The following is a 13,883-nucleotide window of genomic DNA, read 5'->3' on the forward strand; positions in this document are numbered from 1 at the left end:
ATGTGGAGCAGTTTTAAAGCATGGCATCATTTCATCCATGCAATAATTGGCAAAGCTTTTTTAATTTCCCTTATTTTACATATGATATTGTAGACTTAGGTGTTAAATAATTTATTTGATTTCACCAAGGAAATAGGTGGGAAAGTATAGAGTTTTATTTTGTGTAGGTTTTAACATCTTAGTGACTTGGTCTGCTTCATTCAAAATTAGTCAAAGTTATGTACAATTCTGAAAACCTGATTTTATCATATTATTGAAGATGTTACTTACCAGAAAAAGAGATTTTTTTCCTTTATTAGTGTATAAGACTTTTACACCAGCCCTTTGTGCCTGATAGTCTTATTTCCAGAAGTCTCAGTCTCTCTAATAGTCCTCTAAGATCATAAATGTTCATCAGGTCGTACATTATGTGTCTTCAGCATTCTTTTGTTCGTGTGGGAGCTATCTTTTTATTCATCAACATCCTTTGCAGTTAAAACTTTGGAAGATGGTTGTCAAAGTGTGGAGAACACTTACAGAAATCAAGGCCGAAAATATGCATTTAGAATTGATCTCTGTATAACTGACAAGAACATACGCATCTTGGAGTCACATCAATTTCAACTTTCAACCACCGGTCCATAGTTGACTGTGAACACGTCACTGAGATTTGATAAAATGAAAACAACGACACAGAAATTCTACACAGAGGGATGAAATTCCATAATGACTGTGAAGAGAAGGGCTCCATTTTTCTGAGAGGGATGACTTCTTTAATAAGGAAATTAATATGCTATACATGTTTGCATTAGTACATAAAATTTTTTTAAATGTAATTTATAGGGTAGATGCTGGACCATTTATTGGGGTTGGTGCTCCCTGTCAGCATGCAATACAGTTTCAGAAGCACTTTTCAGAGAAATCTGTCTAGAATGATGATGCTCATTAGGAATGCACTGGCATACTCAATACTAGATAAGAAACAAATAAAAAAAAAAACAATTAGGAAGCATCAGTGTCCTTTTCCAAAGGGTGTTTTACAGTGCTACATTCTATCATTACAGGGAAAAGCATTGTGGTTTCTTGGCTCTTCAGGATTATAAAGTTAAAATGCTTGCTTTCACTGCAGAAGATGATAGCTAATGGACTGTTTACTTTAATTACAATAGATTATCTGCGTTAATTGTAAAAGAAGGCATTCAAAGGATTATCCTGTACAATACCAAAGGGCCGTGGAGTGGTAATCCATTTACCCAGCAGGTCTGGGTCTTGACTCTGTGGTTAGTAGGGAGATATTAGTTGGGGAAGAGGAAACCAAAGAATGGTTAAATTCTTCTTCCTGGTACTAGTCACTCACCCTCCAGTCACCGCGAAGCGACAGGACAAGGACACAAATGGGTAGGAAATTCAGAGGCTTGGAAGGACTTAAAGGTCAGGTTACCTTAAAACATAGCTTTTGCCTAAAGCCCAGTGTGTATTATAAATAAACACTTAAACATAAGAAATTCAACACGGATATTGTTAGTTTTACTTGTGTCACTAATGGCTCATCACATTTTTAGCAGCTTCTCCAGGCAAGGTTCATGGGAAAACTTTTCTTATTTACTTTCACAACCCAGACTATCACTACCATTCCAGAGATGAATAAAATGAGGCTTTGTGGGACCAAATAATTCTCCCAAAGTTAGCTCTTCAATGATGGAGCCAGTAACCCAAATTGTATTGCTCCAAAGCCTATATTTGTTACTCTGAAATATTCCCTGTTTCCTTCTCTTACTGTTAATTGTTTTATTTTGAAATAATTGTAGATTCACAGAAATGTGCACAAATAGTACAGAGCCTGTTGAGCACTTCCCTCATCTTCCCCAATGGTAACATGCTATATAATTTATCAACATCAAAGCCAGAAAGTTAACATGGATGTGATACTGTTAACTAGACTACAGATATCATTCAATTCACTGTTAATTTTTTTTTTTTTTTTTTAAAGATTGGCACCTGGGCTAACAACTGTTGCCAATCTTTTTTTTTTTTTTTTTCTGCTTTATTTCCCCAACTCCCCCTGGTACATAGTTGTATATCCTAGTTGCAGGTCCTTCTAGTTGTGGGATGTGGGACGCCGCCTCAACGTGGCCTGACGAATGGTGCCATGTCCTCGCCCAGGATCCGAACCCTGGGCCGCTGCAGCGGAGCGCGCGAACTTAACCACTCGGCCACGGAGCCGGCCCCAATTCACTGTTAATTTTTACTAATTCATACTGATATAAATTCAAGTAAGCCATATTACAGTATTAGGATTTTATTTTAGGAACCAGGATAGAAAAAGAAAATTACGGGTAGTTTACAGATGAAGTCCTGCTATAAGCATACACCAAACACTGAAAATGAATTTTCATTAAAAGTGCAACTTCAGAGCCTTAAGAAAGCAAGTCTTAACAAGTTATGACTGACATTAAATAGAAATAGTCACATCACGGATCCAATTTTCTCTTAAGAGCAAGTGTTCAGTACATTCTTCAATATCAAGTGGTCAGTGCCAAGCTTGTTTTATCTCCAAGTCATAAAGTTCAGAAATGAAATACAAAAATCAATCAAAATGAAAATATAGTGAAACAGAAGATGTATAAACAGATGTATGGTTTCTGAGTAGATTCTCCGAATCATGCATGGCTGAATAGCAAACACTTAAGGGCTTTGTGCCCCATGGCAGAGCCTTGGGATGGATTAAAGGAGGGTGGAATTTCTACTTTTCTTATCTCTTTCAGTAGCCCCACCCAAGAGGAATAACTAGTACATTTTCCTGCAATGGAAAAATAAGGCTACTCAATTGATCTGGGAAAAAAAATACAAGAGTCTGTAGAAATACATTTTGTCATTTTCCAAAAAAATAACATTCAAACTAGAAGAGAAAAACAAGGGCATACACATTGTGTATTTGCAGCCCTGGTAAATAGTTGCCATAGGATTTCTGCTATTCACAGACAGATCCCTATTAGTCAGTAGGTAATGTTTTTTAGGAAACATTTTCAAAGAAATTGTGCCATAATGATAGCACTCAGAGGGAAATAAGCGGTTTATAAAGCATTCCTTACCCATGGGGAATTTTTTGAAGGATTGAGGGGATATATGGAGAAGTGAAAGTTTGCTGTATCGTCATCAATAAGGCTTAACAAGCTATTGGCTCTTTCTCTTTACAGGAGGAAGAGTCAAGAAGAAATGGGGGAGGGTGGGTTATTTGTGGGGAGTCAATATTTCAGGCACTTATTTCCAGTTTTCAGGTTTTTCCCCCATATAGCTCTTTCATGTTTCTGAAATCAACTTTTCTTTCCTAGTTTCCTTCATCTGATTTTTTTCCTTCTTTCCTTCTGCCCTGCATTTTATCATCCCTCCTGCACAAAAATGATTTTACTCATAGCCCTTAACATAAATAGTCCATTGTTCTACTGTATTTGTCAATTCTTCTTGATTATGTAGGTGTCAGCAAGGGTCGTGCTTGCACTGTGTGTTCTCAATACTGAGTAAAGTGCTCAGCACACTGTTAAGCTGTGGCAAAGCAACTTTTAAGCAGGTGAATCTAGAACAAAAATAGAGCAAGAATTGCAAAACTCATATCTCTCTTACTTGCCCTGCTGGAATCTGGATTCCAATGGGATCGGTTCTCCCCAAGATTGGGGGGGTGGGGGATGGGGGACATAGGTTTCCATTTGGGCTACTGTGGTCTTATTTCATGGCCTTCACGTCTCCATGATCTGCTCTTTTCTGTCACTTTGATCCCTAGGAATTTCTTCATTACACCTGTAATCTCAGAGCCCAACTCTCTTCTTTACATGGAAAAATCCTACACAATTTATCTGGGAATAGTGTGCAATAATAGTGTCTTATAATCGGATGACCATGGACCTCATGTTATGAACCTGGAGCTCCAATCTCAATGAATCACTTTATGTTCTCAGTGAATTTGGTCAGTTTTCTCAGATGTAAGATGTATTTGATGATGCTGATATGCCATGTGGGGACCTGGATTTGGCCACCCCAAGATATGTCTCTATGGCATGATGATTATTCGAGGCTAGTTACTTTGCAGACAAGAAAGCAACTGAAAAGTAGAATTTACTTACCCTTTGTAAGAGACATTTACATTGTAAAGGAACTCTCCATCTGTAAAGATATCTCCCTCTCTACCAGGAAGAAGGGGAGATGATCTTGTCTCTAGAAACTCTTAATTGATGGGGAAGGCAAGGACTTAAATCTGCATTTGTTTATTGTGCTTGTCTGGTAACCTCCTGTAACTGACTTCCCTCCCCCTCCTAACGTTGGCATTTCTTTAAGGATTAAGCATCTTTCCTTAGGCTAGGAACTGATTGCTGTGCTCACCTGTGACCACCCAGCTTGAGACAATAGACTTGCCTCCTGCTCCGCCCTCCAACATAGCAGACCTATCTGCTGTTTCCATCAATCGCTGTGCTGACAGAGCAGTCTGGTGACTATTGTAAAAGGGACATTTCAATCATATGTGAAACATCCTGTTTGGGGGTATATAACCACTCTGTGCACCCCACTTCTCGGTGCCCTTTCTTCCTTCAGGAAGAAAGGCCCCAGGCCACGGTCCTCATAAAGCTTTGTTGAATTTTCTCTTGCTGTTCTGTCTCGTGAATTTAATTCATTCTCCAGCCAGACGAACCCACATTAGGTAGAGGAAACGTCTCCCTCCCCTACAGTTGCAAGAAAGTCATAGTACAAGAAAGGGTACAAGGAAGAAAGCCATAGTATTATTGCAAAGATTAAATAATATGATACATGTTAACAGTTTAGCACAGAACCTGGCACAATATAGGGACTCTCCAAATGTCACAAGCATGGTCTCTTCTAAATTCGTCTCTTTTTCTTTGATTTTCTAATCTTCTCTGGACCATTTCACTTTCTTTGAAGTTCCTTTTCTCCAAGTTCCTTTTTAGTAAAAACTCTCTATTTCTGTAATATTTTGCATCATAAGAATTTTAAACTGATATTTTAATTATAACTATCATATTTTGGAGATAATGTGTCATCAGTGTAGCAAACAAAGTTTCACCTGGAGGAAATAACCTACGTTGGCAGCATTTTAATGGGGATGCCTTCTTTGGGAGAATGTTTGGTCTTTTGGATCTTCCTGACTCCATTACACCATGTTTGGGAGACCACTCTCAGCTCTGCTCCTTGGGTGTCCGTTAGAAACATTTGGGGAGCTTTAAAAATAGTCTGATTCCTAAGCTCCACCCCAGAGCAATTGACTGAGAATCTCGGGTATGGACTACAGCAATGATAGTTTAAAAACACCCCCCACCACCACCACAAAAACTCCTCAGTTGATTCTGTACTGTATACTGTACGAATTTTGTGGGGACAGAATTCGGGCCATAACACCTGGAAGCTCTCTGAATCGTCTTCTAGGGTTTTTATGGAGACTTCATTAAATAAGAATGATTGATCAAATCGTTGGTCGTTGGCAACGATTAACCTCCAGCCCCTCTCCTCTCCCTGGAGGCCAGGAAGTGGGACTGAAAGTTCTAACAGTCTAATCACTGTTGCTTCTCCTGGCAACCAGCCCCCATCCTTAGGTGGGGTCCAAAAGTCACCTAATTAACATAACAAAAGACAACTTTATTGCTCTCATCACTTGGGAAATTCCAAGGGTTTTAGCAGCAGTGCCAGAAATGGGCATGAAGACCTAAAATATATTTCTTATTATAAATCACCATATCACAGGTTAGTTTCTAGGCAGGCAAGCCATTCCACTCTCCAACAGATGTTGTTCTCTTTCGGCTAACCTTTCTTTCTTTGATTGGATATATCTAGAAACACAGAACACAGAACACCCTCTTAGGTGTAAAACTTTATGAAGACATCCTAAATGCATGTCAGTAGTTGTCTCAGCTCTTCTTACCTATAATCAGAGTCTGGCATTGGGCCCTGCATTGATGGTTTAATGGCCCTTTTTATAATTTGAGGTACTTGTTATCCAGTGATTTCAGATTTAGGCTTCACCTGATTTTCTGAGCCAACAAGGAAATCCCTGTTATCATCCTGTTATACTGGCGATGAACATGACGATGAAGAACTGACAGAGTTTTTAGTCTCTAGACTTGTGTGTCTCTCTCTTCTGTCACAAGGCTTTGCAATGTGTGGATTTCAAACACTCAAGAGGACCAGGAAATTGCAGGGAAGGTTTGTAAAATATTTCTTTTCTTCATGCCCATAAAGAGGATAAAAGTATCTTTTAACTTGTAAATAAATAGGCACTGAAAGATTGAGTAAAAATAAATATATCCCCCTATACCCGACTATTTAAAAAATGTTCACAGATGCGATTAAGACTTGTGTGTAATGGATAGTGTACATATTTACTTGTATATTTTCAAAATGATAGTATAAGTTTAGTATTTTTTTCAAACAATGTTAAAAGTGTTCTATTATTACCCTAGATCAAGAAATATTTGTTTATTTTCAAAAGGTGTCTCACACTTCCTGAGACTATGCGCCCGATTTACGGAACACAAAGGATGCTATTTGAAAATTATCAGCTCATTTGGATCACAACGACATCAAAGCCATAATTCCTTGAAATTTGCTTGAAACGTAATCTATGAAGAAGATTCAGCTGGCCATACCTCTTCTTAGACAGTTCTGGGAAAGTAATGCTCAGGCACTAGTGTTCTGTATCACCGTGGGGCCACATCTGATGACTCGCCAGACCTCTCCCTCCACAAAGACTCCAAGCTCCCGTATCTTCACCATCGCTCACAGCTTTTTAAGAGAAAGGGACGCAAGGTGTCAATCTGGTTTCATATTTCACTCTTAGATGTAGATGGATCCCCATTATCTGCAGTGCCTAAATTCTGAACTCACTGTCAAAAGAGGAATAGATGGATGTGTTTCCTCACAGAACCTTGCACACTCTCACGTTCCACCCCCAATTTCTCCTTCACCCACTCTTCTCTCCCTCTCCCCTTTTAATGCATGCAATAACATCAATGCCACCCTTATGGAGTTTAGTTAAACAGGGTTGCAAAATGCGGTGGAAACAATATATGACTTGAACTAGAGTGTTGTATCAAGGCAATGCCATTTGTTTGCTGCGTGAATTGGACAAGGTCTTTCACTTCTCAGAACCTTGGTCTCAATGGTACGTCGCAGGGAGTTTGTAAGGATCAAATGAGTTCAGAGATGAAAAGGCATTCTGGCCACTGGCTGGCCTGAGCTTCTTCCACCTCTGAAACTTTAAAGCTTGAGGTAGATGCAAGCAGTCACATTAGAGGAGGCCAAGTGATGCTGCATTTCTGAGGGGTGCCTTGCTGGCCTTGGGTGGTGAGACAACAGAGAGGTAGTCCGAGTTACTGATATACATATGAGGACATAAGAAGTCAATTAAAGAAGTTAACACATATTCAGTGCTTGCTACATGCCAGATACTGTGAGAGTCCCCGTCATGCTGTAGCTAATTTAATTCGTACAACAACCCTAATAGACAAACACTGCTATGTTTTCTCTTTTACAGAGGAGGTTACTGAGTATAAGGAGGTAAATAATTTGCCAAGAGTCACATAGAAAATAAAATAGATAGCGGATCTTAGGTTAAAATCCATATCAGCTGGAATTTAGAGTTTGTGCTCTCTTTTTTTTTTTTGCTTTTATTTTATTTTTTTAGTTTTTCCTACTTCTTCATAGTTGTATATTTTTGGTTGTGGGTTCTTCTAGTTGTGCCATGTGGGGCATCACCTCAGCATGGCCCGGCGAGTGGTGCTAGGTCCGCACCCAGGGTTTGAACTGGTGAACCCCTGGGCTGTGGAAGCAGAGTGCATGAACCCAACCACTCAGCCACGGGGCTGGCCCCTAGCGTTCATGCTGTTGATCAGTCTGCTCTTCTCTAGTTCAGAGAATTGAGTCAGGAGGAGGGGCAGTGTCGGGGGCGAGTTAAAAAGAAGGGAGATACCTAGGGATACCTACAGCCACCTTACATTTCCATTTATTTCATTTATTTTAAAGCAATATCAAACTTTCAGAAAAGTCTTATGTACACTTTGTGGATTTTTTTATTCCTAAAACTATGTGTGAGTAAGTTGCTGAAATGATACCCCATTGCCCTCAAACACCTTAGTGTGCATTTGCTACAATAAGTACATCCTTCTGTATGACCACTGCACATCACCTACGTCAGAAAGTCGACGTTGATACGTTAGTACCATTGAGTCCTCAGATTCCATTCAAGTTCTTCTAAGAGATTCAAAGGCGCCATTTATAGCTAAGGGGATCAGTCTACAATTATTTCTTGTGTCTCCTTATTTTCCTTTAACCTAAAGCTGGTCTTCCGTCTTACCTTCCCTTTCATGGCCTTATCACTTTTGGAGATTACAAATCAGTTACTTTGGAGAATGCCCCTCAATTTGAATTTATCTGATAATTTCTTATGATTAAGTTCAGTCTATGCAGCTGTGGCGAGAGTATTAGAAAAGTGGTGCTACATCCGTTCCATTGCATCTCATCACACGACGCCCAGATTCTCTTGCCTCCTTGCTGGTTGGTGTTCATTTGGACCATTTGGAGAAGACAGTGTCTAGCAGCCGTCTCCACCGAAAAGTTCTCGGTTTTCCTTTTACAATTAACGAGTATTTTATGGGGAGCTACTTTGAAACAATATACCTAATTCAGTTCTCATAAAACTTTCAATATATTCATTCATTTAAACAAAAGGATAGATTAGTTATTTCATATTTTAGTCAATGGATTATAAGTTGTTACTATTGTTACCTACTCTGATTCTCAAGTTTCCCCAGAAGGGTCAGTGAGAGTCCTTTCAATGAGCTTTCTGTGTCCTTTTCAAATGCTTCGTCATCTATTAGTAGGGTAGTCCCTCTTTATCCACGGGGATATGTGCCAAGACCCCCAGTGGGTACCTGAAACCACAGATAGTACCAAACCCTATAAATACTATGTTTTTGTCCTATATGTACACATGATAAAGTTCAATTTGTAAATTTGGCACAGTGAGAGATTAATACCCATAATTTTTGTTTGGTTTAACTGAATTGCCAGTATCATTACTCTTGTGCTTTGAGGCCGTTATTAAGAAAATAAGGGTTATCTGATCATAAGCACTGCTTTACTTATATCAGTTGATCTGATAACTGAGATGGCTACTAACGTCATTAAGTTAGTCACTAAGTGACTAACGAGCAGGTAGCATATACAGGGTGGATACACTGGACAAAGGGTGATTCATGTCCTGGGCAGGATGGAGTGGGATGGCATGAGATTTCATCATGCTACTCAGAACAGCATGCAATTTAAAAATTATGAATTATTTATTTCTGGAATTTTCCATTTAATATTTTTGGACCACAGTAGACAGTGGGTACTGAAACCGGCATAAAGCAAAACTGTGGATAAGGGGGACCTACCATACCTCTTTACTGTCTGGTGCAACAAGATGCTCTAGGCTCATTTTATATGCACGTCTCCACCTGGTTGGGTTTTGACATCCTGGTCTGGACCACATAGCAACCTTTGACCTGGCATAGTCACCTACCATTTTCAGTCTCATCTGAATTGTCTGGGAAGAGAAGGGAAGTGAAGGATAAGAAGAAGAGGAGGAGGATGCAAAGAGTTTTGATAGACTTTGCAACTGGAAAAGAGAATTCCAGGCATGTTCTATTAAAAGTCACTCTCCTAACACATTAAATACTTAAAAAGTACAAGTCGGTTCAGTAGCAGGAGGTGAGAGCAGAGAGGGAGACTGCCCTGTTTGTGAAGGCCACTGAGCTTCTACTGAGCACAGAATCTGTGTCTGCTAAATTTGATGCTTAGTAAATATTTAATGAATGAATTTTTAATGGATATTATACATCCAAAATCACCACCAGGAAGTGGCTTGGAGAGAGCTATAGCCACTGAACCCTAGAAATATCATTTTGATTCCTGAAAGAATTTCCTAACCTGGATGTTTAGTAAACTCTTACTCATTCTTCACGTTTCTGCCCCCCCCTCTTGGGAATCTATCCTAATTCCCAGGTGTCTTAAGTGAGATGCTCCCTAACTTGACATCCTGCAATACCTTATGCATACTTGTATCTTAACACTGAATCATTAAGTTTAGGACTAATTGCTTGTGACAGAAAAACACCAGTAAACATGGCTTGAACAAGATGGAAATTTATTTCTCTCACACATAAAGGAGATTAAAGAGCTTCATGACCATCAGGATCTTCGTCCTTATAGATTGCTGCCTTGCAATTCTTAATATGCCACTTCATAGCTCAAGATGGCCCCTTGAGCTCCAGCCATCATATCAACATTCCAGGAATCAGTAAAGAGGAAAAGATGAAGAAAAGGAGGCTACCTCTCTTCAAGGACAATTCTTGGAAATTGCACATAAAAATACAGTTATTATTAATTTAACCGAAAGTAATTACAAGACCATTCCTCACTACAGAGGAGGAGGAAATGTAATTCAGTTCCTGGTTTCTACTAGCCTAGGTAAATGTCAGTGGTTCCTTTGCTAAGAAAAAGGAGAGGAATGGATTTTGGGGAACAAAAACAGTCTGTGCTGAAAACACTGGCATGTATTAGCAGCATATGTTTATATAGCCACCATTCCCAGGTTGCCTTATTATTTCATGTATTCATTTGTACATTCATTCATTGAAAAAATGTGTATGCAGCATCAACCATAACTTACAGAGTTTAGTTGCAGTTTGTAGAGGAGGGCAAATTTCAGTACATAAACGAAATGTGATAAATTCCTTCAAGATATGGTTAGGGGCCAGCCCAGTGGCTCAGCAGTTAAGTGTGCACATTCCACTTCAGCAGCCTGGGGTTCGCCAATTCAGATCCTTGGCGTGGACTTACACACCACTTGTCAAGCCATGCTGTGGCAGGCGTCTCACATATAAAGTAGAAGAAGATGGGTATGGATGTTAGCTCAGGGCCAGTCTTCCTCAGCAAAAAGAGGAGGATTGGCAGCAGATGTTAGCTCAGGGCTAATGCTCCTCAAAAAAAAAAAAAAAAAAAAAAAGACGTGGTTAATCTTGAATTTCCCCTGCATCCCCAACACCTTCAGCAGTCTTTAGCATAGGATACACATTTAAAAACTGTTGTTAATTAAATGAAGGAAAAGATTAGGAGCAACATAGAACTTTCTAGAAAACAATATTCAAGAAGTCTATATAATGAGAGGATGAGATCCAGGTTCTGAAGTCAGACTGCTTGGGTTTCACTTCCGCCTCTGTCACTTACTGAATGACCCTGGGGAAATTACTTAACTTTCTCTAGAATGGGAATCATAATAGCTATTCCTCAGAGTGTTTCAGGGGGATCAAAATAGATGATAAATGGCAGGTGCACAGAAGAGTGTACGACTCACTGCAAACACTCAATAAATTTCATCTTTTTCTATGGTAAAGTGTTTTTCTGCCTCTTTCTTATACTGCTTTTTCAGATCAGGCTCACAGACTAACTCGATTGAGCCCAGTTGTAACCCTTCAGTGACAGAGCACTAATAGCCATCCATAGGCTGTTGGTAAAATATGTTTGCAGTAGGACAAGGATAGAAATACCATCCTACTCTTTGAGCTGCTAACACTGCTGCCGATTGCTTAGTTAAAAATGTTACCAAAAAGAGATGTCATTTTCAAATAGAGCAATAATGTTCTCCTCACATTAAAGCTGTTTCCCAGCTGTAAATCATGATGGTTATACCCCATAAGGAAAACAAAGTTTAGTGAGGAAGGGAAAAAACCTGAAAAAGATTATTGCACAGTATGTAATGAATAAAATACTATCAGAGTTTTTTTTATTTCACTTACATTTGAAATCCAGAAACCCTAAGGTCTTTCTTGAAATCACATTCTTCCTTCTCTTCTTTCCTTTCCCTCTTAAAATAATCTCTCTCTCTTTTTTTGGAAAAAAGAGAAGTATTTAGCTCCTACAAAGCAGAGTTACAAAGAAAATCCAGTAGCTCAATGTTTTTCTGCTAAAGAACATGCAAGAAAGTAGGAAGAGAAATGTACCCTGATGCGTTGGCAGGGATGGAGAGAACCAGTGTGTGCTGGGTGCCTGCTGTGTGTCTAGATTGATGCCAAATAGTGGATCAGAGTGCAGGCTCTGAGACTGAGAAGCCAGGTTTCAGGTCTTGGTCCCATCCCTTACTCACTGAGTGACTTTGAGAAAGTTACTTGGTTTATCTTGCCTCAGTTTCCTCGTCTGCAAAATAAGGATAATACCTACTTCATAAAGGTGCAATAGGAATGTAAAACAGTTATCCCATGTCTAACACATAACATGTGCTAAAAATATATTATTTATTTTACATAGAGGGGTGGCTGAGAAGCTTAGAATTAAAATCTCACACAAACAAACAAAAGACAAATGTATGTTTAGGCTCTATCTCCAGATAGTTTCATTTAATTGTTGTTATTTTCAAATCTCCCCAAGAGATTTAAAATTACAGCCATATTGAGAAGCATTGCATTAAGCTTAGCTCTTAAAATGGAATGTGCATCAGAATCACCAGGAGTGCTTATTAAAACACAGAGTTCCAGGCCCACTCCCAGACTTTCTGCTTCAGTAGGTCTTGATTAGAGCCTGAGAATTTGGCTTGAATAAGTCCAGGTAATGCTGATGTTGTCTGGGAATGGCACCTGAGAACTGCTGCTCTGCACTCTACTGCTTTCACTAAGATGAGTGCTTTTCCAGAAATGCTTCTTGGTCCACCATATAACTAAGTCCCAGGTATGACTGCACCAATGGCCTCTAGATATTCCCGGGTAGACATAAGCCTATGATGATTACAACTGAGGACAAGCCTGCAACCTCTACAATAGTGTGAAGTAGTGAACTTTCTTTTCATCTATCCATCTGCCAAACCAATTGCTCTGCAGAAAGAATTCCATTATGCAAATACATTTGGGGCAAACCTATCTCTGAGTGCTGCAAAACCATTTTGTCTTTACTGGTGGGGTAACTCTCCTCTGTCCGTGACACAATGCTGGAGTCACACTATTCGCAGCAACGCTTGCATTTGTATTATGGACAACACTCACAGGGGTCTGTCTGGTGGTGACCATTATGACACTAGGGTATCCAAGAAAGAAAGAGCTTGTGTATAAGATTTCCTTCAATATGAGGCTTGCCCTGCTTGGCGGACTACAGTTCTGCTACAGATGTGAAGTTTACCACTGCGTGTGATCTTTGGAACAATTAAACAGGTCCATCAAAAAAGGCTCAAGAAGCAGTCAGGATTTTTGCTTTTGATGGAAATGACTTCAAAATGGAGATAATTAAGTAAAACTGAAATATTTACTTCTCTGATCTATCTAAAAATTCAGAAGTAATGTCTCCATCTTTGGAAAAACCAATTGTAACTTTCTGCCATTGGTAATGAACAGTATATCATTTATATGTGACTATTTTACATGATACATTGAGGGAGGTGATATACACTTAGGATTAAGACCAGCTATTCTTACAAAACTGAACTGAAATTCTCTCTCTGCCACTCTAATGCACTGTAAAACTCAAGATGTCTTTACACCTCTCTGCATTCCTATTTCTGATCTGTAAGATGCAATAATTATAATTAATAACTTAGTGATTATTAAAAAGGGGTTGTAAGGATTCAGAAATAGCATAAAATAATATCATGTATCCCTTTGTATGCACTATCTGATACAATTTATAAGAATTTCTTATTATACGTTATGGACATAACATATATAAGAAAGTAATCTTTGCTTCAAAGATAAATATAATGTAATACCAACAATATTTCTAATACATTAAGCTAATATCTAAGCAGGTGCTTTTGGAGTGGCATGGTTTTGTCTCTAGTTATTGAGTTTTTATGAAACAAAATAGCTTTCATGTGGGGAGTG

The sequence above is a fragment of the Equus caballus genome, chromosome 3, assembly GCF_041296265.1.
Source record: "Equus caballus isolate H_3958 breed thoroughbred chromosome 3, TB-T2T, whole genome shotgun sequence".
Taxonomy (NCBI): Eukaryota; Metazoa; Chordata; class Mammalia; order Perissodactyla; family Equidae; genus Equus; species Equus caballus.